Genomic DNA, 21,592 nt, shown 5'->3' on the forward strand with positions numbered 1-21,592 from the left:
AATTACTGAGAAGTCTGACACTATCTGGACACTTTTAGACTGTGTACACCAGCCCCAGATATGATGAAGGCTGGTATACGGTCACCACTAGGAATGGCTATATACCCTGCCTGCCTGCCTGTATACTGCTACAATAGTCCTGACAAGGACTCTTCTGGTCACTAGCCTGTATTCCGACCTGGCTGTACCCTGCCTGTATATAGCAACAATAGTCCTGAGAAGGACTCTGCTACTGTACTCCGACCTGGCTATACCCTGCCTGCCTGTATACAACTAGAATAGTCCTGAGAAGGACTTCTGGTCACACTGTTTGCAGCCCTGCTCCGGAACTAACTATAAAGGGCCGCAAACCTTTCCCTGAAGCAGCGACACTCTCCCTGCACTGACTGTCTGGATAGCTGTGAGCAGAGCACAGCGCGCCGGCCGGTATAAAGGCTCGGTCACGCTGTGCAGGCCGGCCAATCATTGCAATTCCACAACTAACAGGGTTGTGGCATTGCAGTGGTCTGCCAGCCAATTCCTGCATGAGGGCTGGCTCTCAAAAGAGCGCCAACATGCAGGGATGAAGACCACGAGTACAGCACGAGTATCGCGAGATTACTCGGTCCCCGCTGAGCAGCCTGAGTACAGTGATACTCGTGCGAGTACCGAGTAGTAACAAGCATGCTCGCTCATCACTAGTGATGACCACTCCACTATGAAACCTGTGAAATCCTGCAAAGTAATGGCATTTAGAGACGAGTTTTGACAGCCAGGGGAAAAAAAAATAATTTGTAGTTCTGTTTGTGATGGAAGCCAAAACATCCCGTCATACGGCAACAAAGCCGAGAACTTCATATATTGCAGTTGAATAGCGTATTATTTCAACACTAAGAACAGATTGGTTTCACTGGGGATTGAACCCAGGACCTTCTGCGTGTTAAGCAGACGTGATGACCACTACACTATGAAACCTGACGAAAAGTTCCTGTGTATTGGCTAGCAGAGCAGAATTGTGACTGATGGGGCCTTTTTATTGCTGAAGGAAAGTATTTTTGGTTAATGAAACATTTACAATTATTATTACATATTTTACCAGTTTTATTCCTACAAAGGGATTTTGCTTAAATTGAAGTTTATATTGAATGTGTTACTTTTTTCTCCATAGTTTGGTCTTTTGCTTTTGTATTTATGGGAACTATATATTTTGAAACAAATAGGATTTTTATAATATGGGATTATGTTTTCTGCTAAAATGGTCAATAAAAAAGAAACCCAAAATCGTAGTTCTCTTTGTGATGGAAGCCAAAATGTATTGTCATTTGGCAACGAAACCAAGAATTTCACATATTACAAGTCGATAGGAAATTACTTCAACACCAAAAACATATTGGTTACACTGGGGATTGAACCCAGGACCTTCTGCGTGTGAGGCAGACGTGATGACCACTACACTATGAAACCTTTGAAATCCTGCAAAGTAATGGCAATTAGAGACGAGTTTTGACCGCCAGGGGAAAAAAAACAAATTCGTAGCTTTGTTGGTGATGGAAGCTAAAACATCCCGTTATTCGGCAACAAAGCCAAGAAATTTATATACTGCAGGTTGATAGGGGATTATTTCAACACCAAGAACATATTGGTTTCACTGGTGATTGAACCCAGGACCTTCTGCGTGTGAGGCAGACGTGATGACCACTACACTATGAAACCTTTGAAAGCCTGCAAAGTAATGGCAATTAGAGACGAGTTTTGACCGCCAGGGAAAAAAAAAACAAATTCGTAGCTCTGTTGGGGATGGAAGCCAAAACATCCCATCATTCGGCAACAAAGCCAAAAACAAAATATATTGTAGTTTAATTGAGTATTATTTCAACACCAAGAACAGATTGGTTTTACTGGGGACTGAAAGCAGGACCTGCTGCGTGTTAAGCAGATGTGATGACCACTACTCTATGAAACCTGATGGAAAGTTACTGTGTATTGGCTAGCAGAGCAGAATTGTGACTGACGGGGCCTTTTTATTGCTGAAGGAAAGTATTTTTGGTTAATGAAACATTTACAATTTTTATTACATATTTTACCAGTTTTATTCCTACAAAGGGATTTTGCTTAAAAGGAAGTTTACATTGAATGTGTTACTTTTTTCCACATAGTTTAGTTGTTTGCTTTTGTATTTAAAGGAACTATATATTTTGAAACAAACAGGATTTTTATAATATGGGATTATGTTTTCTGCTAAAATGGTCAATAAAAAAGAAACCCAAAATCGTAGTTCTCTTGGTGAGGGAAGCCAAAATAAATTATCAGTTGGCAACACAACCAAGAATTTCATATACTACAGGTTGATAGCAAATTACTTCAACAGCGAAAACAGCTTGTTTTTACTGGGGATTGAACCCAGGACCTTCTGCGTGTGAAGTAGACGTGATGACCACTCCACTATGAAACCTGTGAAATCCTGCAAAGTAATGGCATTTAGAGACGAGTTTTGACCGCCAGGGGAAAAAAAAAATAATTTGTAGTTCTGTTTGTGATGGAAGCCAAAACATACCATCATTCGGCAACAATGCCGAGAACTTCATATATTGTAGTTGGATAGCAAATTATTTCAACACTAAGAACAGATTGGTTTCACTGGGGATTGAACCCAGGACTTTCTGCGTGTTAAGCAGACGTGATGACCACTACATTATGAAACCTGACGAAAAGTTACTGTGTATTGACTAGCAGAGCAGAATTGTGACTGACGGGGCCTTTTTATTGCTGAAGGAAAGTATTGTTGGTTAATGAAACATTTACAATTATTATTACAAATTTTACCAGTTTTATTCCTACAAAGGGATTTTGCTTAAATTGAAGTGTACATTAAATGTGTTACTTTTTTCAACATAGTTTAGTTGTTTGCTTTTGTATTTAAAGGAACTATATATTTTGAAACAAATAGGATTTTTATAATATGGGATTATGTTTTCTGCTAAAATGGTCAATAAAAAAGAAACCCAAAATCGTAGTTCTCTTTGTGATGGAAGCCAAAATGTATTGTCATTTGGCAACGAAACCAAGAATTTCACATATTACAGGTCGATAGGAAATTACTTCAACACCAAAAACAGATTGGTTTCACTAGGGATTGAACCCAGGACCTTCTGCGTGTTAAGCAGACGTGATGACCACTACACTATGAAACCTTTGAAATCCTGCAAAGTAATGGCAATTAGAGACGAGTTTTGACCGCCAGGGGAAAAAAAACAAATTCGTAGCTCTGTTGGTGATGGAAGCTAAAACATCCCGTTATTCAGCAACAAAGCCAAGAACTTTATATACTGCAGGTTAATGGGGGATTATTTCAACACCAAGAACACATGGGTTTCACTGGGGATTGAACCCAGGACCTTCTGCGTGTAAAGCAGACGTGATTTCCATTACACTATGAAACCTTTGGAAGCCTGCAAAGTAATGGCAATTAGAGACGAGTTTTGACCGCCAGGGAAAAAAAAACCCAATTTCGTAGCTCTGTTGGGGATGGAAGCCAAAACATCCCATCATTCGGCAACAAAGCCAAGAACTTCATATATTGTAGTTTAATTGAGTATTATTTCAACACCAAGAACAGATTGTTTTTACTGGGGATTGAACGCAGGATCTTCTGCGTGTTAAGCAGACGTGATGACCACTACTCTATGAAACCTGATGGAAAGTTACTGTGTATTGGCTAACAGAGCAGAATTGTGACTGACAGGGCCTTTTTATTGCTGAAGGAAAGTATTTTTGGTTAATGAAACATTTACAATTTTTATTACATATTTTACCAGTTTTATTCCTACAAAGGGATTTTGCTTAAATTGAAGTTTATATTCAATGTGTTACTTTTTTTCTAAATAGTTTTGTCTTTTGCTTTTGTATTTATGGGAACCATATATTTTGAAACAAACAGGATTTTTATAATATGGGATTATGTTTTCTGCTAAAATGGTCAATAAAAAAGAAACCCAAAATCGTAGTTCTTTTGGTGATGGAAGCCAAAATATATTATCAGTTGGCAACAAAACCAAGAATTTCATATATTACAGGTGTATAGCATATTAATTCAACAGCGAAAACAGCTTGTTTTTACTGGGGATTGAACCCAGGACCTTCTGCGTGTGAAGCAGACGTGATGAAAACTACACTATGAAACCTTTGAAATCCTGCAAAGTAATGGCAATTAGAGACGAGTTTTGACCGCCAGGGGAAAAAACAACAAATTCGTAGCACTGTTGGTGATGGAAGCTAAAACATCCCGTTATTCGGCAACAAAGCCAAGAACTTTATAGATTGCAGGTTGATAGGATATTATTTCAACACCAAGAACACATGGGTTTCACTGGGGATTGAACCTAGGCCTTCTGCGCATAAAGCAGACAAGATTTCCACTACACTATGAAACCTTTGAAATCCTGCAAAGTAATGGCAATTAGAGACGAGTTTTGACCGCCAGGGGAAAAAACAACAAATTCGTAGCTCTGTTGGTGATGGAAGCTAAAACATCCCGTTATTCGGCAACAAAGCCAAGAACTTTATATATTGCAGGTTGATATGGAATTATTACAACACCATGAACACATGGGTTTCACTGGGGATTGAACCTAGGCCTTCTGCGCATAAAGCAGACGTGATTTCCACTACACTATGAAACCTTTGAAAGCCTGCAAAGTAATGGCAATTAGAGACGAGTTTTGACCGCCAGGGAAAAAAACCAAAACAAATTCGTAGCTCTGTTGGTGATGGAAGCTAAAACATCCCGTTATTCGGCAACACAGCCAAGAACTTTATAGATTGCAGGTTGATAGGATATTATTTCAACACCAAGAACACATGGGTTTCACTGGGGATTGAACCTAGGCCTTCTGCGCATAAAGCAGATGTGCTTTCCACTACACTATGAAACCTTAGAAATCCTGCAAAGTAATGGCAATTAGAGACGAGTTTTGACCGCCAGGGGAAAAAACAACAAATTCGTAGCTCTGTTGGTGATGGAAGCTAAAACATCCCGTTATTCGGCAACAAAGCCAAGAACTTTATATATTGCAGGTTGATATGGAATTAATACAACACCATGAACACATGGGTTTCACTGGTGATTGAACCTAGGCCTTCTGCGCATAAAGCAGACGTGATTTCCACTACACTATGAAACCTTTGAAAGCCTGCAAAGTAATGGCAATTAGAGACAAGTTTTGACCGCCAGGGAAAAAAAAACAAAACAAATTCGTAGCTCTGTTGGTGATGGAAGCCAAAACATCCCATCATTCGGCAACAAAGCCAAGAACTTCATATATTGTAGTTTAATTGGGTATTATTTCAACACCAAGAACAGATTGGTTTCACTGGGGATTGAACGCAGGACCTTCTGCGTGTTAAGCAGACGTGATGACCACTACTCTATGAAACCTGATGGAAAGTTGCTGTGTATTGGCTAGCAGAGCAGAATTGTGACTGACGGGGCCTTTTTATTGCTGAAGGAAAGTATTTTTGGTTAATGAAACATTTACAATTGTTATTACATATTTTACCAGTTTTATTCCTACTAAGCAATTTTGCTTAAATGGAAGTTTACATTGAATGTGTTACTTTTTTCTACATAGTTTAGTCGTTTGCTTTTGTATTTAAAGGAACTATATATTTTGAAACAAACTTGATTTTTATAATATGGGATTATGTTTTCTGCTAAAATGGTCAATAAAAAAGAAACCCCAAATCGTAGTTCTCTTGGTGATGGAAGCCAAAATATATTATCAGTTGGCAACAAAACCAAGAATTTCAAATATTACAGGTTGATAGCAAATTACTTCAACAGCGAAAACGGCTTGTTTTTACTGGGGATTGAACCCAGGACCTTCTGCGTGTGAAGTAGACGTGATGACCACTCCACTATGAAAGCTGTGAAATCCTGCAAAGTAATGGCATTTAGAGACGAGTTTTGACCACCAGGGGAAAAAAAAAAAATAATTTGTAGTTCTGTTTGTGATGGAAGCCAAAACATCCCGTCATTCGGCAACAAAGCCGAGAACTTCATATATTGTAGTTGGATAGCGTATTATTTCAACACTAAGAACATATTGGTTTCAATTTGGATTGAACCCAGGACCTTCTGCAAGTTAAGCAGACGTGATGACCACTACACTATGAAACCTGACGAAAATTTACTGTGTATTGGCTAGCAGAGCAGAGTTGTGACTGACGGGGCCTTTTTATTGCTGAAGGAAAGTATTTTTGGTTAAAGAAACATTTACAATTTTTATTACATATATTACCAGTTTTATTCCTACAAAGGGATTTTGCTTAAATTGAAGTTTATATTCAAGGTGTTACTTTTTTCTAAATAGTTTTGTCTTCTGCTTTTGTATTTATGGGAACTATATATTTTGAAACAAACAGGATTTTTATAATATGGGATTATGTTTTCTGCTAAAATGGTCAATAAAAAAGAAACCCAAAAGCGTAGTTCTCTTGGTGATGGAAGCCAAAATGTATTGTCATTTGGCAACGAAACCAAGAATTTCACATATTACAAGTCGATAGGAAATTACTTCAACACCAAAAATGGATTGGTTTCACTGGGGTTGAACCCAGGACCTTCTGCGTATGAAGCAGACGTGATGACCTCTACACTATAAAACCTTTGAAATCCTGCAAAGTAATAGCAATTAGAGATGAGTTTTCACCGCCAGGGGAAAAACAACCAAATTCGTAGCTCTGTTGGTGATGGAAGCCAAAACATCCCATCATTCGGCGACAAAGCCGAGAACTTCATATATTGCGGGTTGATAGGGTTTTATTTCAACACCATGAACAGATAGGTTTTCCTGGGGATTCAACCTAGGACCTTCTGCGTGTTAAGCAGACGTGATGAGCACTACACTATGAATCCTGATGGAAAGTTACTGTGTATTGGCTAGCAGAGCAGAATTGTGACTGATGGGGCCTTTTTATTGCTGAAGGAAAGTATTTTTGGTTAATGAAACATTTACAATTTTTAATATATATTTTTACAGTTTTATTCCTACAAAGGGATTTTGCTTAAATTGAAGTTTACATTGAATGTGTTACTTTTTTCTACATAGTTTAGTCGTTTGCTTTTGTATTTATGGGAACTATATATTTTAAAACAAATAGGATTTTTATAATATGGGATTATGTTTTCTGCTAAAATGGTCAATAAAAAAGAAACCTAAAATCGAAGTTCTCTTTGTGATGGAAGCCAAAAAGTATTGTCATTTGGCAACGAAACCAAGAATTTCACATATTACAAGTCAATAGGAAATTACATCAACACCAAAAACAGATTGGTTTCACTGGGGATTGAACCCAGGACCTTCTGCGTGTGAAGCAGACGTGATGACCACTACACTATGAAACCTTTGAAATCCTGCAAAGTAATGGCAATTAGAGACGAGTTTTGACCGCCAGGGAAAAAAAAAAACAAATTCGTAGCTCTGTTGGTGATGGAAGCTAAAACATCCCATTATTCGGCAACAAAGCCAAGAACTTTATATATTGCAGGTTGATATGGAATTAATACAACACCATGAACACATGGGTTTCACTGGGGATTGAACCCAGGACCTTCTGCGTGTGAAGCAGACGTGATGACCACTACAATATGAAACTTTTGAAATCCTGCAAAGTAATGGCAATTAGAGACGAGTTTTGACCGCCAGGGAAAAAAAAAAACAAATTCGTAGCTCTGTTGGTGATGGAAGCTAAAACATCCCGTTATTCGGCAACAAAGCCAAGAACTTCATATATTGTAGTTTAATTGGGTATTATTTCAACACCAAGAACAGATTGGTTTTACTGGGGATTGAACGCAGGTCCTTCTGCGTGTTAAGCAGACATGAAGACCACTACACTATGAAACCTTTGAAATTCTGCAAAGTAATGGCAATTAGAGACGAGTTTTGACCACCAGGGAAAAAAAAAACAAATTCGTAGCTCTGTTGGTGATGGAAGCCAAAACGTCCCATCATTCGGCAACAAAGCCAAGAACTTAATATACTGTAGTTTAATTGGGTATTATTTCAACACCAAGAACAGATTGGATTTACTGGGGATTGAACGCAGGACCTTCTGCGTGTTAAGCAGACGTGATGACCACTACTCTATGAAGCCTGATGGAAAGTTACTGTGTATTGGCTAGCAGAGCAGAATTGTGACTGACGGGGCCTTTTTATTGCTGAAGGAAAGTATTTTTGGTTAATGAAACATTTACAATTGTTATTACATATTTTACCAGTTTTATTCCTACAAAGGGATTTTGCTTAAATGGAAGTTTACATTGAATGTGTTACTTATTTCTACATTTTTTAGTCGTTTGCTTTTGTATTTAAAGGAACTATATATTTTGAAACAAACAGGATTTTTATAATATGGGATTATGTTTTCTGCTAAAATGGTCAATAAATTAGAAACCCAAAATCGTAGTTCTCTTGGTGATGGAAGCCAAAATATATTATCAGTTGGCAACAAAACCAAGAATTTCATATATTACAGGTTGATAGCAAAATACTTCAACAGCAAAAACAGCTTATTTTTACTGGGGATTGAACCCAGTACCTTCTGCGTGTGAAGTAGACGTGATGACCACTCCACTATGAAAGCTGTGAAATCCTGCAAAGTAATGGCATTTAGAGACGAGTTTTGACCGCCAGGGGAAAAAAAAAATAATAATTTGTAGTTCTGTTTGTGATGGAAGCCAAAACATCCCATCATTCGGCAACAAAGCCGAGAACTTCATATATTGTAGTTGGATAGCGTATTATTTCAACACTAAGAACAGATTGGTTTCACTGGGGATTTAACCCAGGACCTGCTGCGTGTTATGCAGACGTGATGACCACTACACTGTGAAACTTGATGGAAAGTTACTGTGTATTGGCTAGCAGAGCAGAATTGTGACTGACGGGGCCTTTTTATTGCTGAAGGAAAGTATTTTTGGTTAATGAAACATTTACAATTTGTATTACATATTTTACCAGTTTTATACCTACTAAGGGATTTTGCTTAAATTGAAGTTTATATTGAATGTGTTACTTTTTTCTCCATAGTTTGGTCTTTTGCTTTTGTATTTATGGGAACTATATATTTTGAAACAAACAGGATTTTTATAATGCAAAAGAAACAGGAGAGCAGAGTGGTTGAAATGCAAAAGAGAATGACAAATTTTATTACATCATAAAAAACAGTTTTTAGATGTAGCACAGAAAAATACATATAGTTGCAACAACAGAGGGCACCTTGGCACATAAACAGTTAATCAGAATTAACAAGGCAAGTAGAATACATAAGACAACAAGTATACAGCACAGATGGCAAAAAATACAAAGTTACATGCCAGGTGATACCAGAGAACAATAGCTGGTGTGCAAGATAAGATAAAATTATACAGCACACTGGGTTTGTCAGTATATGCAAGCAATGATACATATCAGTGGCTAAATATATGCAAACACTGCTCACCAGCATGCCAGGTGATACCAGAGAACAATAGCTGGTGTGCAAGATAAGATAAAGTTATACAGCACACTGGGTTTGTCAGTATATGCAAGCAATGATACATATCAGTAGCTAAATATATGCAACACTGCTCACCAGCATGCCAGGTGATACCAGAGAACAATAGCTGGTGTGCAAGATAAGATAAAGTTATACAGCACACTGGGTTTGTCAGTATATGGAAACAATGATATATACCAGTGGCTAAAAAAATGTAAACACCGCTCACCAGCAATGATATAAAGTGCCAGATAAGTGCAGGAGCCAGAGACCAAAAGATCCCCCTCAGAAGCAAGATAACGCGCGTTTCAGGTCTTGTTAGTATAACCCTTCATCAGACCAAGGAGGGGTGGTGACTCATCTGTTCCCAGAAGCTTTAATAGACCATATGGTTCATCACATGGATCGGACCGGCCAGTCAGTGCAGGTTTAAGCTGGCACATGCGCGGTCATTGCTAATCCCACTAGCAGATGCGAGCGAAGTCAAGCCGAGGAGTGCAGGGGAGAGGGCGAAGGCAATGCCCCCCCACGAGCAAAACTCCGCCCTTGAGACATCGCTAAGCATGCCAGGGAGAGAAGAAAGACCAGGCATGTGCACACCACACATACTGGAACATACAAAGATACAGATATACGGGCTCCCACACAAACAGCAGTATAGGAACGCCAAGGAAAGAGGGCAAAGAAATAATGAAATGGCAGGAATCACAAGAATAACAGTAGTTAGCCCTCGACCAAGCAGTATATAATCCCGGCTGTCATGGGGGAAGCCACCTTGTAATCATAGTCCAGATGCACGATGTATTCAGGTAGTCATATTAACAGAGGCAGTGATCCATAGGGAGCAGAAGATGGAAGCTGCAAAGAAAAGGGCACAAAATGGCATAAAACACTTGCAGCAATAAAATTAGAATATAAAAACAGAGGTAAAAAATTGCATAGGTGGTAAAAAACCATATCTAGCAAAAAAAGGGGGGGGGAGGACAGGGGTCTAAAGGAAGGGGGCAAAGCTACGGGACTCATTCAGACCAGACGGAGCCATAGTACCCAGTAGGGTGATCCATTTGGTTTCTTTTTGGGCGAGGATCTTTTTAAGGTTCCCGCCCCTATTGCCGCCATGTACGACATCTATCCCTATGACACGCAATGATCTCGCATTACATCCGTGATGGTTCCGAAAATGCCTAGGAAGGGTCTTAAGAGTAGAAATATCGGTCACCGTCTTGGCAGCACCAATATCTCTCACATGTTCACGCACTCTCACCCGCAATTCCCTAGAAGTTAAACCTATGTATATCTTAGGGCAACTACATTTAGCATAATAGATAACATAGGAAGTTGCGCATGAGATGTAACACCTAATATCAAATGTCCGACTACCATCTGCGGTGGAAAAGGTCTTACTGCGAGAGACATTGGTGCACGCAAGACAGCGACCGCAGGGAAAACACCCGCGAATAGGATTAGTAGAACCAAAGGGATGGGAAATCACAGGAACGTAATGACTATGTACGAGAAAATCTCGTAGATTTTTGGAACGGCATGCCGTCATTAGAGGATAATCAGGGACCAAATCCCTTAGGGTAGGATCAGATTTTAGTATCGGCCAGTGTTTGTTTAATATGGCACGCATGTTATGCCATTCATGGTTGCACGCAGATATGAATCGAGCCTCTCCTGCCCCCGTATTCGCCTGACTAGATGGCTGCAGAAGCTCCTGTTGATTGGTATTCTTTGCCCTATTGTACCCCTTCTTTATGACACGACGGCTATATCCCCTATTAACTAATCTCCATGTTAGATCATGGGCCTGGGACTGAAAATTATCAGATGTAGAGCATATCCGCCTCATTCTGAGAAATTGCCCAACCGGGATGGCTTGGATGGTACTAACAGGATGAGAAGATGAGGCATGTAAAAGGGAGTTGACCGAGGTAGGCTTCCTAAAGACATTCGTCTGTAGTTGCCGACCACGGTCAACTCCAATCATAATATCCAAAAAATCAATAGACTGTAAATCATATCTAAAAGTGAGCTTAAGGTTCAATGAATTATGGTTTAAAACACCCATAAAGTCCGAGAGCTGCTCCACGGTACCCTGCCACAAAGCAAAAACATCATCAATATATCTTAACCAGCAATGCGCATGGGTAGCGGCCGGCACGCCCTCGTCGCCAAAAATGCCCCTCTCCCAATGGCCGAGGAACATATTAGCGTACGAAGGCGCACAGGCCGCGCCCATCGCAGTGCCTCTGGTCTGTAAATTAAAACCGGTCTTTGAAAATGAAGAAATTGTGTGTCAGGATAAAGTGGAGCAGCTCCAGGATCAGCTCACACAAATGGCCATCACGGTTGGTATTGCTCAGAAAGAAGCGGACTGCCTCCAGACCATCATCATGGTTAATATTGGTATAAAGTGACTCTATGTCCGACGTGACAAGAAGGGTATCAGAATCCACAAAAATCCCGTCGACCCTATTCAGGACGTCCGTCATATCCTTAACATAAGATGGCAATGTTTCCACAAGAGGTTTTAAATATTAGTCGATAAAGCGACAGACAGGGTCGCATAAGCCATCTATGCCGGATACGATAGGGCGCCCCGGAGGGTGTTTGGGATTCTTGTGGATCATGGGCAGGAGATAAAAGGTGGGGATTTTGGGAGATGCAACGAAGAGGCCATCAAAAACCTTCTTTGTTATAATTCCTTCATCCAAAGCACCCTGCAAGATCCGGTATAGCAAATCTGAGAAGGGGAATGTATGTTTAATAGGATTTTTATAATATGGGATTATGTTTTCTGCTAAAATGGTCAATAAAAATGAAACCCAAAATCGTAGTTCTCTTGGTGATGGAAGCCAAAATGTATTGTCATTTGGCAATGAAACCAAGAATTTCATATATTACAAGTCGATAGGAAAACACTTCAAAACCAAAAATAGATTGGTTTCACTGGGGTTGAACCCAGGACCTTCTGCGTATGAAGCAGACGTGATGACCTCTACACTATGAAACCTTTGAAATCCTGCAAAGTAATGTCAATTAGAGACGAGTTTTCACCGCCAGGGGAAAAAAAACAAATTCGTAGCTCTGTTGGTGATGGAAGCTAAAACATCCCGTCATTCGGCAACAAAGCCAAGAACTTCATATATGGCAGGTTGATAGCACTACACTATGAAACCTGATGGAAAGTTACTGTGTATTGGCTAGCAGAGCAGAATTGTGACTGACGGGGCCTTTTTATTGCTGAAGGAAAGTTTTTTTTGGTTAATGAAACATTTATAATTTTTATTATATATTTTACCAGTTTTATTCCTACAAAGGGATTTTGCTTAAATTGAAGTTTACATAGAATGTGTTACTTTTTTCTACATAGTTTAGTCGTTTGCTTTTGTATTTAAAGAAACTATATATTTTGAAACAAACAGGATTTTTATAATATGGGATTATGTTTTCTGCTAAAATGGTCAATAAAAAAGAAACCCAAAATCGTAGTTCTCTTGGTGATGGAAGCCAAAATATATTATCAGTTGGCAACAAAACCAAGAATTTCATATATTACAGGTTGATAGCAAATTACTTCAACAGCGATAACAGCAATAACGGCTTGTTTTTACTGGGGATTGAACCCAGGACCTTCTGCGTGTGAAGTAGACGTGATGACGACTCCACTATGAAACCTGTGAAATCCTGCAAAGTAATGGCATTTAGAGACGAGTTTTGACCGCCAGGGGAAAAAAAATAATAATTTGTAGTTCTGTTTGTGATGGAAGCCAAAACATCCCGTCATTCGGCAACAAAGCCGAGAACTTCATATATTGTAGTTGGATAGCGAATTAATTCAACACTAAGAACAGATTGGTTTCACTGGGGATTGAACCCAGGTCCTTCTGCGTGTTAAGCATACGTGATGACCACTACACTATGAAACCTGATGAAAATTTACTGTGTATTGGCTAGCAGAGCAGAATTGTGACTGACGGGGCCTTTTTATTGCTGAAGGAAAGTATTTTTGGTTAATGAAACATTTACAATTTTTATTACTTATTTTACCAGTTTTATTCCTACAAAGGGATTTTGCTTAAATTTTAGTTTATATTGAATGTGTTAATTTTTTCTCCATAGTTTGGTCTTTTGCTTTTGTAATTATGGGAACTATATATTTTGAAACAAACAGGATTTTTATAACATGGGATTATGTTTTCTGCTAAAATGGTCAATAAAAAAGAAACGCAAAATCGTAGTTCTCTTGGTGATGGAAGCCAAAATATATTATCAGTTGGCAACAAAACCAAGAATTTCATATATTACAGGTTGATAGCAAATTACTTCAACAGCAATAACGGCAATAACGGCTTGTTTTTACTGGGGATTGAACCTAGGACCTTCTGCATGTGAAGCAGACGTGATGACAACTACACTATGAAACCTTTGAAATCCTGCAAAGTAATGGCAATTAGAGACAAGTTTTGACCGCCAGGGGAAAAAAAACAAATTCGTAGCTCTGTTGGTGATGGAAGCTAAAACATCCCGTCATTCGGCAACAAAGCCAAGAACTTTATAGATTGCAGGTTGATAGGATATTATTTCAACACCAAGAACACATTTGTTTCACTGGGGATTGAACCCAGGGCCTGCTGCGTGTAAAGCAGACGTGATTTCCACTACACTATGAAACCTTTGAAAGCCTGCAAAGTAATGGCAATTAGAGACGAGTTTTGACCGCCAGGGAAAAAAAAAAACAAATTCGTAGCTTTGTTGGTGATGGAAGCCAAAACATCCCATCATTCGGCAACAAAGCCAAGAACTTCATATAGTGTAGTTTAATTGGGTATTATTTCAACACCAAGAACAGATTGGTTTTACTGGGGATTGAACCCAGGACCTTCTGCGTGTGAAGCAGACGTGATAAAAACTACACTATGAAACCTTTGAAAGCCTGCAAAGTAATGGCAATTAGAGACGAGTTTTGACCGCCAGGGGAAAAAAAAAACAAATTCGTAGCTCTGTTGGTGATGGAAGCCAAAACATCCCATCATTCGGCAACAAAGCCAAGAACTTCATATATTGTAGTTTAATTGGATATTATTTCAACACCAAGAACTGATTGGTTTTACTGGGGATTGAACGCAGGACCTTCTGCGTGTTAAGCAGACGTGATGACCACTACTCTATGAAACCTGATGGAAAGTTACTGTGTATTGGCTAGCAGAGCAGAATTGTGACTGACGGGGCCTTTTTATTGCTGAAGGAAAGTATTTTTGGTTAATGAAACATTTACAATTGTTATTACATAACCTCGTCGTCAGTAGCATCCTCCTCCACCTCCTCTGCTGACCTCATCGACTGGCTGACTTTGGTTTGACAGTAAGTGTTGTCTCCAACCTCATCAATAACCCTGTGTGTTTTCATTCCCCTCGTCCTGAGTCCTCCGAGACAACCTCTTCCTGCCCTGACCGAATAGTAAAGTTGTCCTTCCAATAAGGTATCTGTGCTCCTCATCATGTTCCCCATTGTCTCCACCAGGAGGATTTAATTTTTGGAAATGAGGGTGTAGATTAGGCACAGCACCTTCTTCATCGGGGCCTGGATCCCAGTCACAAAGCTTCAGGATATCTGCGCAGATCATTTCCCCTGTCTCACGGAACTCGCTACCTCAACACGTTAGATTATATGCTACACACGCAAGCTTCAAACTGAATCTGAAAACTCATCTGTTCAGAAATGACTATAACCTTCAATGACACCACCACCATACGTACTTGACGCTCAACCTAAACAACTCCTACTGTCTCCTCCCAAAAATCCTTTAGAATGTAATCCCGCAAGGGCAGGGCCCTCTTCCCTCTGTACCAGTCTGTCTATAGTTACTTGTATATGTATTCTGTATATAACCCCCTTCTCATGTACAGCACCATGGAATCAATGGTGCTCTATAAATCAATAATAATAAAAATAATAATAACTTCCTTGTCTGTACTCATTGCAGCTTTGGAGCAGACCTCTGATTCCCAGGCTATAGTGCGACTGAACAGCTATGCAAACTCAGCAGGGCTGGTGGAAACTTGAGAGCTGTTAGGAAGCAAGTGCGATTGGATTGACACCACAGAGGAATGGAGTATTTGGGATCTTTAAATTGGGGTGGAGGAGAGGCCACTTTATGGAGCAATTCAGATCCATTGAAGCAGCTGCTGATTTGGCCTCATCTACATTTGTTAGCGATGGTCGTGTCCATGAAAAAAGGGATCATATCAGATTATCCATGGGAAGAAGTACACCTGTTCTTTTTGATGTTATTTGTTGTTACAAAACGGTGACGCCTTAAACGCAAGCAGCCTGCTGCGGTTTCAGTTGCGCCCAGGCATCAGCTGCCATGTAGGCCTGTGCCTCGGGTTGTCCAGCTGGCTGCTTTCTCCTCCACGTCTAAGTGTGGAGAGGCAGCTAGTGCGCATGCGTGTGCCGATTTACCACAGCCGCAGCCTAACTCCAGTGTTTCGCCTAGTGAGTATGCTCAGCCTGACTGTGCCATTCCTGAGGCTAAGTCTTCATTTCGGGCTACAGCGCATGCTCCCACGCTTAGTGCGAAAAGCCTCTTTGCACAGGTACTTGCACTCCGTGCCGGGTCTAAGTCCTGTGTTGTGCCTAGACACCATGCTAAAGCTGATAGTCTTTTATCAGAGACTGTATTTCATGCAACTGACCATGGTCAGGCACTTACTGCATCAGAAACTAGGTCCGGTAATGAACTCTTTGGCCCTGCCCCTGATGTGGGGGGCCCATTTAGACCACAGGGCATCAGGTGTCCTGACGATGTGGCCAGGACACTCCCAAATGGCTTGCAGAGGCCCGCCCCTATGACTTGTCACCGCATTATTGATGGTCAGACGATGACTGGTGAGGTGTTTGGGTCATGGCAGCCATGAGGTCATCATTGAAGTTGCGGTTCCAAATAGGACGCTAGTTATGCCACTCATGACGTGTCACTCTACTTTTGTCTCCAGGAGGTGCATTGTGGTTCACCCTGGTTTGGGGCGGACCCAGGTTATAAAAGGGGCTGGAGCCAACAAGGAGGTGCGCAGTCTTCTATTATGCTCCGAAAGAGCACACCTCCATGTGTTGAACCCATTGCGGCTTTAGGCCACAGGTAGGCAGGGATAGGGTGTCGATGCAGGCCACCACCACAGTTGGTAACGCAGAACGGTTAAGACCAGCTCCTGTCCTACCAGTCCTGCTTGTGCAGCCCAGTGGCTTTAACAGGCCTGCTGCTGCTGATGCGCCTGCTGTCCACAGGTGTGCCCCTACGCACACGGTCAGCGTACTCAATGGCCACTGTGTTGTTAACAGGGAGTTCCTGGGCTGGGTGGGCATGTGGACCCTGTGACGCTAACAGGGCTCCCAGTCTCCAGATCCGAATGGCGTCTAACTCGGTTCAGGCTACTATTAGTTTCATAGCCACACAGCTCTGTATCCTCCACCAAACCTTCCAGTTGCCAACCTCTCCTTTTCCAACTGGGAGCACGGTGGACACTGACTGCTGATGGGGATATATACCTTTCTCTTTCTTTTCTTATTAATTTTCGTTATATAGCGGTAACATAGTATATACCACTTTATCCAAATCTGCCAGTCCCACTGTAACAGATGGTGTTTCTTCAGCAAATGTTACTGTTGCTTAACCACCAAATCCATGGACCAAAACTTTTTTCCCCTTTCCAACACACCTGTTCCCCTTTCCACCAGCATCGGTCCTTTTTCAACTCATTTTGGTATATGACCAAAAGTGCAACTCTGCTGGGACACCGTACTCAACGCCATCTCAGCACAGCAGCCAGCCCTCGGTCCCTCAGATGTGGACAAGTAAAAGACCATTTCCTCCTATCCATGACAAAGCGTTGAGATTCACTCTGTGCAGCACTGGTGTTTAATGGAAAAGCAGATCGAAGATTGCGTACCACATTCTGCAGATACTCCTGTATACGTGCGTCCATTTCGATGGCAGGAATTATTTCGCCAAATTTTGTCTTGTACCGGGGATCTAACAGTGTGGCAACCCAGTATTCTGGATTACTTTGAATTCGTACAATCCGAGGGTCATGTTGTAGGTAGTGCAGCAAGAAGGCGCTCATGTGTCTTGTGCATCCAGGAGGACCAAGTCCTTGGTGTGTTGGTGGCAGAGAGGTGAGAATCGTGCCTCCTTCCTCTGCCCTCTCCCCACAACCTCGCACAACCGAAATGTGAGCAAGCTCTCACTCATCTGCTGAGTCTTCCATGCCCATCTCCAGTTCGTCCTCCATTTCTTCATGGGCTCCTGCACCTTCCTCAACACTTTTTGCTGATACTATGCGCCCTTGTTAATCCCTCTCCCTCACCATGACTGCCGCATAGGTGCCGCTAACCATCTGGACCTCGTAGATCTTGTTATCCCTTCCGCATATGACTCCTCCTGTACTTCCTCCCCTTCCTCTTGTCCCAACACCTGACTCCGAATAATAATTACAGTGTGCTCCATCATGTAGATGACCAGAATTTTCACGCTGAGAATGACATTGCCAGTGCTAAACATCTTCGTCGACATTTGTAAACTGTGTAGCAGGGTGCATAGGTCCTTGATCTGACACCACTCCAGCAGCGTGATCTGCACCACCTCTGGATCAAGTTATCCCAGGCTATATGTCATAACGTATTGCAGCAGGGTTCGGCGGTGCTGCCACAAACGCTGCAACATGTGCAGATTCAAATTCCTGCGTGTGGGCACATCGCATTTCAGGCGTTTAACCACCAGACCTAAAGACTTCTGTAGCGACGATAGTTGTTGAGCTGCTGTGTGCGCACGATGGAAGTGAGCACATAGCGAGCGTGCCCGCTGCACAAGGCCATGTAGGCCGGGATGGTGTTTTAAAAATTGCTGGAGAATTAGGTTCAACACGTGAGCCATACAAGGCACGTGTGTCACATTGCCCTGACGATGGCCCGCAGCCAGGTTTGCATCATTGCCGCACACGGCTGTTAAGTCACCAACGGAGTACGCTCCGTCAATTTGTACTCCGGTCGCCAGGTGACAACGTGTTCCTTTCATGCATAGTGCTGATGATGGGAGAGGAGTCGATGCCAGCGGCGCAGGTGGACACAGGTTATGCTCACCCACTGGGCTGCATTACCTTGACAGATGCAGAATCTCTGGCTGAATGTAGCTGGTGGGTATCTCACAGATGAAATACCATTATTCAGCTACAACCAATGGGAAGACACCACACCTTTTTTTTTATGCCCATCCTGTCTGCAGACCACTGCCAGACATAGCTATGAACCTCTGGTTAATTTTACCCCCAGTTCAGTTTTATGATTTTGTGTGCTTGTTACCTGACTACTTTTCCTGCTTGCTGTTTATGTACCTTGTTGGCCGATCCGCATTTCACCTCTGCTTGTTTTCTGATTAAGTCCTGGCCGTCCCATTCTGTTCCTGTTCCTCAATTAATGTTTTGACCCTGCCAGTCTACTATTCTCTGGAACTGCAGCCTTCCACAGGTATTAATCACCTTGGGCCCTGTGTAATTCCTAATCCCTGTATAGGGGTTAAAGGGTTTCAGGGTTCTAGGGGTCCTGCTTGGTGAGTGGCTTCCCTCTAGCCTATCATTTACAGCCCATCTGAGTGTGTGGATCAAGGAAGGCATTACACCGTGCTCTCTGCAGAAGGCCATGTGGGCCAGGATAGTGCTTTAAAAATTGCTGGACAACCAGGTTCAACACGTGAACCACACAAGGCATGTGTGTCACATTGTCACAGCGAAGGGCCGCACCCATGTTTGCATCATTGTCGCACCCGGCCTTCCCTGGCTGCTGGTTGAGTGGAGACAACCATTGATGAAACTCGGTCTCCAGAGCTAACCGTCCACAACTTCTCAGCGGTGTGACTCACATTTCCCATACATTTCAAAGTAAACCTTTGACCGCCTGATGGCATTGAGCTCTGCTGCCAGCATAGTAAGCAGGTGTGTGGTATTCCTTGTGCGCAGTTACAAGGAAGGGTGGCCTGACCACACAGGGTTTGTGCCAAGGTGGAGGACCCACACGAGGTTGAAGAGGCAGAAGCAGTGTATTAACTTCTACATACAGAAGAAGGATTGAAACAACTCGTGGGGACGGCAAGACTTGTACAGCAGACCCTTCTCCATCTCTCCCCACAGTAACCCATTGCCCAGTCAGTGACATGTAACGCCCCTGTCCATGCTTACTGGGCCAATTATCTGTGGTGAAATGCACCCTGTCACACAGAGTTTCTCAAGGAATCATTGCTGTTTAGTGCGACATGCTGGTGTAGCGCGTGCACGCCTTTGTTGGAGAAGGAGTGGCGCCTGGGCATCGGCTCTTGGGGCACTGCGATGGGCATAAGGTCTCAAAAATCATCGGTTAAAAAGGTTGGAAAGGCAGCATTTTGGTAGCCAACAGTTTCCAGATGCTGAAAGTCAACCTCTAAGCCATGTCATGCCCTTCTAAAAGCATGTAAAACACAGCGAGGGGACTCCAACCACAGTCTCCCTCGTTGCCACTAACTGTGCCACACACACCCCACTTGACTGGCATCGGTTGAGCCCCCTTTTGAAAAACAAAAAGATGCTTTGCATGAAGCACTCTCAAAAATACGCGTGCCTTTCCCGTCCCCTGGCTGACCCAGGGGAAGAAAAGTAGTCTGAGAGCCATGACTTGTTCATCTTGGTTCTTTTAGAAACACAGCGAGGGGACTCCAACCACAGTCTCCCTCGTTGCCACTAACTGGGCCACACACACCCCACTTGACTGGCATCGGTTGAGCCCCCTTTTGAAAAAGAAAAAGATGCTTTGCATAAAGCACTCTCAAAAATACGCGGACCTTTCCCGTCCCCTGGCTGACCCAGGGGAAGAAAAGTCCTCTGAGAGACATGACTTGTTCATCTTGGTTCTTTTAGAAACACAGCGAGGGGACTCCAACCACAGTCTCCCTCGTTGCCACTAAGTGGGCCACACACACCTCACTTGACTGGCATCGGTTGACCCGCATTTTCAAGATGAAAAAGATGCTTTGCATGAAGCACTCTCAAAAATACGCGTGCCTTTCCCGTCCCCTGGCTGACCCAGGGGAAGAAAAGTCCTCTGAGACCCATGACTTGTTCATCTTGGTTCTTTTAGAAACACAGCGAGGGGACTCCAACCACAGTCTCCCTCATTGCCACTAACTGGGCCACACATACCCCACTTGACTGGCATCGGTTGAGCCCCCTTTTGAAAAAGAAAAAGATGCTTTGCATGAAGCACTCTCAAAAATACGCGTGCCTTTCCCGTCCCCTGGCTGACCCAGGGGAAGAAAAGTCCTCTGAGAGCCATGACTTTTTCATCTTGGTTCTTTTAGAAACACAGCGAGGGGACTCCAACCACAGTCTCCCTCGTTTCCACTAACTGGGCCACACACACCCCACTTGACTGGCATCGGTTGAGCCCCATTTTGAAAAAGAAAAAGATGCTTTGCATGAAGCACTCTCAAAAATACGCGTGCCTTTCCCATCCCCTGGCTGACCCAGGGGAAGAAAAGTCGTCTGAGAGCCATGACTTGTTCATCTTGGTTCTTTTAGAAACACAGCGAGGGGACTCCAACCACAGTCTCCTTCGTTGCCACTAATTGGGCCACACACACCCCACTTGACTGGCATCACTTGACCCCCCTTTTGAAAAAGAAAAAGATGCTTTTCATGAAGCACTCTCAAAAATACGCGTGCCTTTCCCGTCCCCTGGCTGACCCAGGGGAAGAAAAGTCCTCTGAGAGCCATGTCCACATTGTCAGTGGACAGACACGTGTTCTTATCTGCCAGCAGACCCCCAGCAGCACTGAAGACAGGTTCCGAGAGAACGCTGGCTGCAGGACACGACAAGATCCCCAAGGCGTACGTGGCGAGCTCAGGCAATTTATCCAGATTGGAAGCCTAAAATGAGCAGGGCTCAAGTTGTACAATAATGGAATCGATGTTTCCTTGCATATACTCATATATCTGTGTGTCCTCCTCTCTTTCCTTGTCCAGCTCTTTTGTTTTCGCATGAGTATATGTCC

At 42.5% G+C, this 21,592-nt stretch overlaps 5 non-coding genes across 5 annotated transcripts; all 5 read right to left on the bottom strand.

The window, feature by feature from the left end:
- Window positions 1-881: 881 nt before the first annotated feature.
- Window positions 882-954, bottom strand: TRNAV-AAC (transfer RNA valine (anticodon AAC)). The gene has a single exon. It is a non-coding gene; the product is annotated as a tRNA-Val (tRNA).
- Window positions 955-3,346: 2,392 nt separating this feature from the next.
- On the bottom strand, window positions 3,347-3,419 carry TRNAV-UAC (transfer RNA valine (anticodon UAC)). Its single transcript has one exon. It is a non-coding gene; the product is annotated as a tRNA-Val (tRNA).
- Window positions 3,420-4,586: 1,167 nt separating this feature from the next.
- Window positions 4,587-4,658, bottom strand: TRNAI-UAU (transfer RNA isoleucine (anticodon UAU)). Its single transcript has one exon. It is a non-coding gene; the product is annotated as a tRNA-Ile (tRNA).
- Window positions 4,659-4,838: 180 nt separating this feature from the next.
- On the bottom strand, window positions 4,839-4,910 carry TRNAI-UAU (transfer RNA isoleucine (anticodon UAU)). Its single transcript has one exon. It is a non-coding gene; the product is annotated as a tRNA-Ile (tRNA).
- A 2,398-nt stretch (window positions 4,911-7,308) lies between these two features.
- TRNAV-CAC (transfer RNA valine (anticodon CAC)) lies at window positions 7,309-7,381 on the bottom strand. The gene has a single exon. It is a non-coding gene; the product is annotated as a tRNA-Val (tRNA).
- Window positions 7,382-21,592: the final 14,211 nt, after the last annotated feature.

The sequence above is a fragment of the Anomaloglossus baeobatrachus genome, chromosome 2 (assembly GCF_048569485.1).
Source record: "Anomaloglossus baeobatrachus isolate aAnoBae1 chromosome 2, aAnoBae1.hap1, whole genome shotgun sequence".
NCBI lineage: Eukaryota > Metazoa > Chordata > Amphibia > Anura > Aromobatidae > Anomaloglossus > Anomaloglossus baeobatrachus.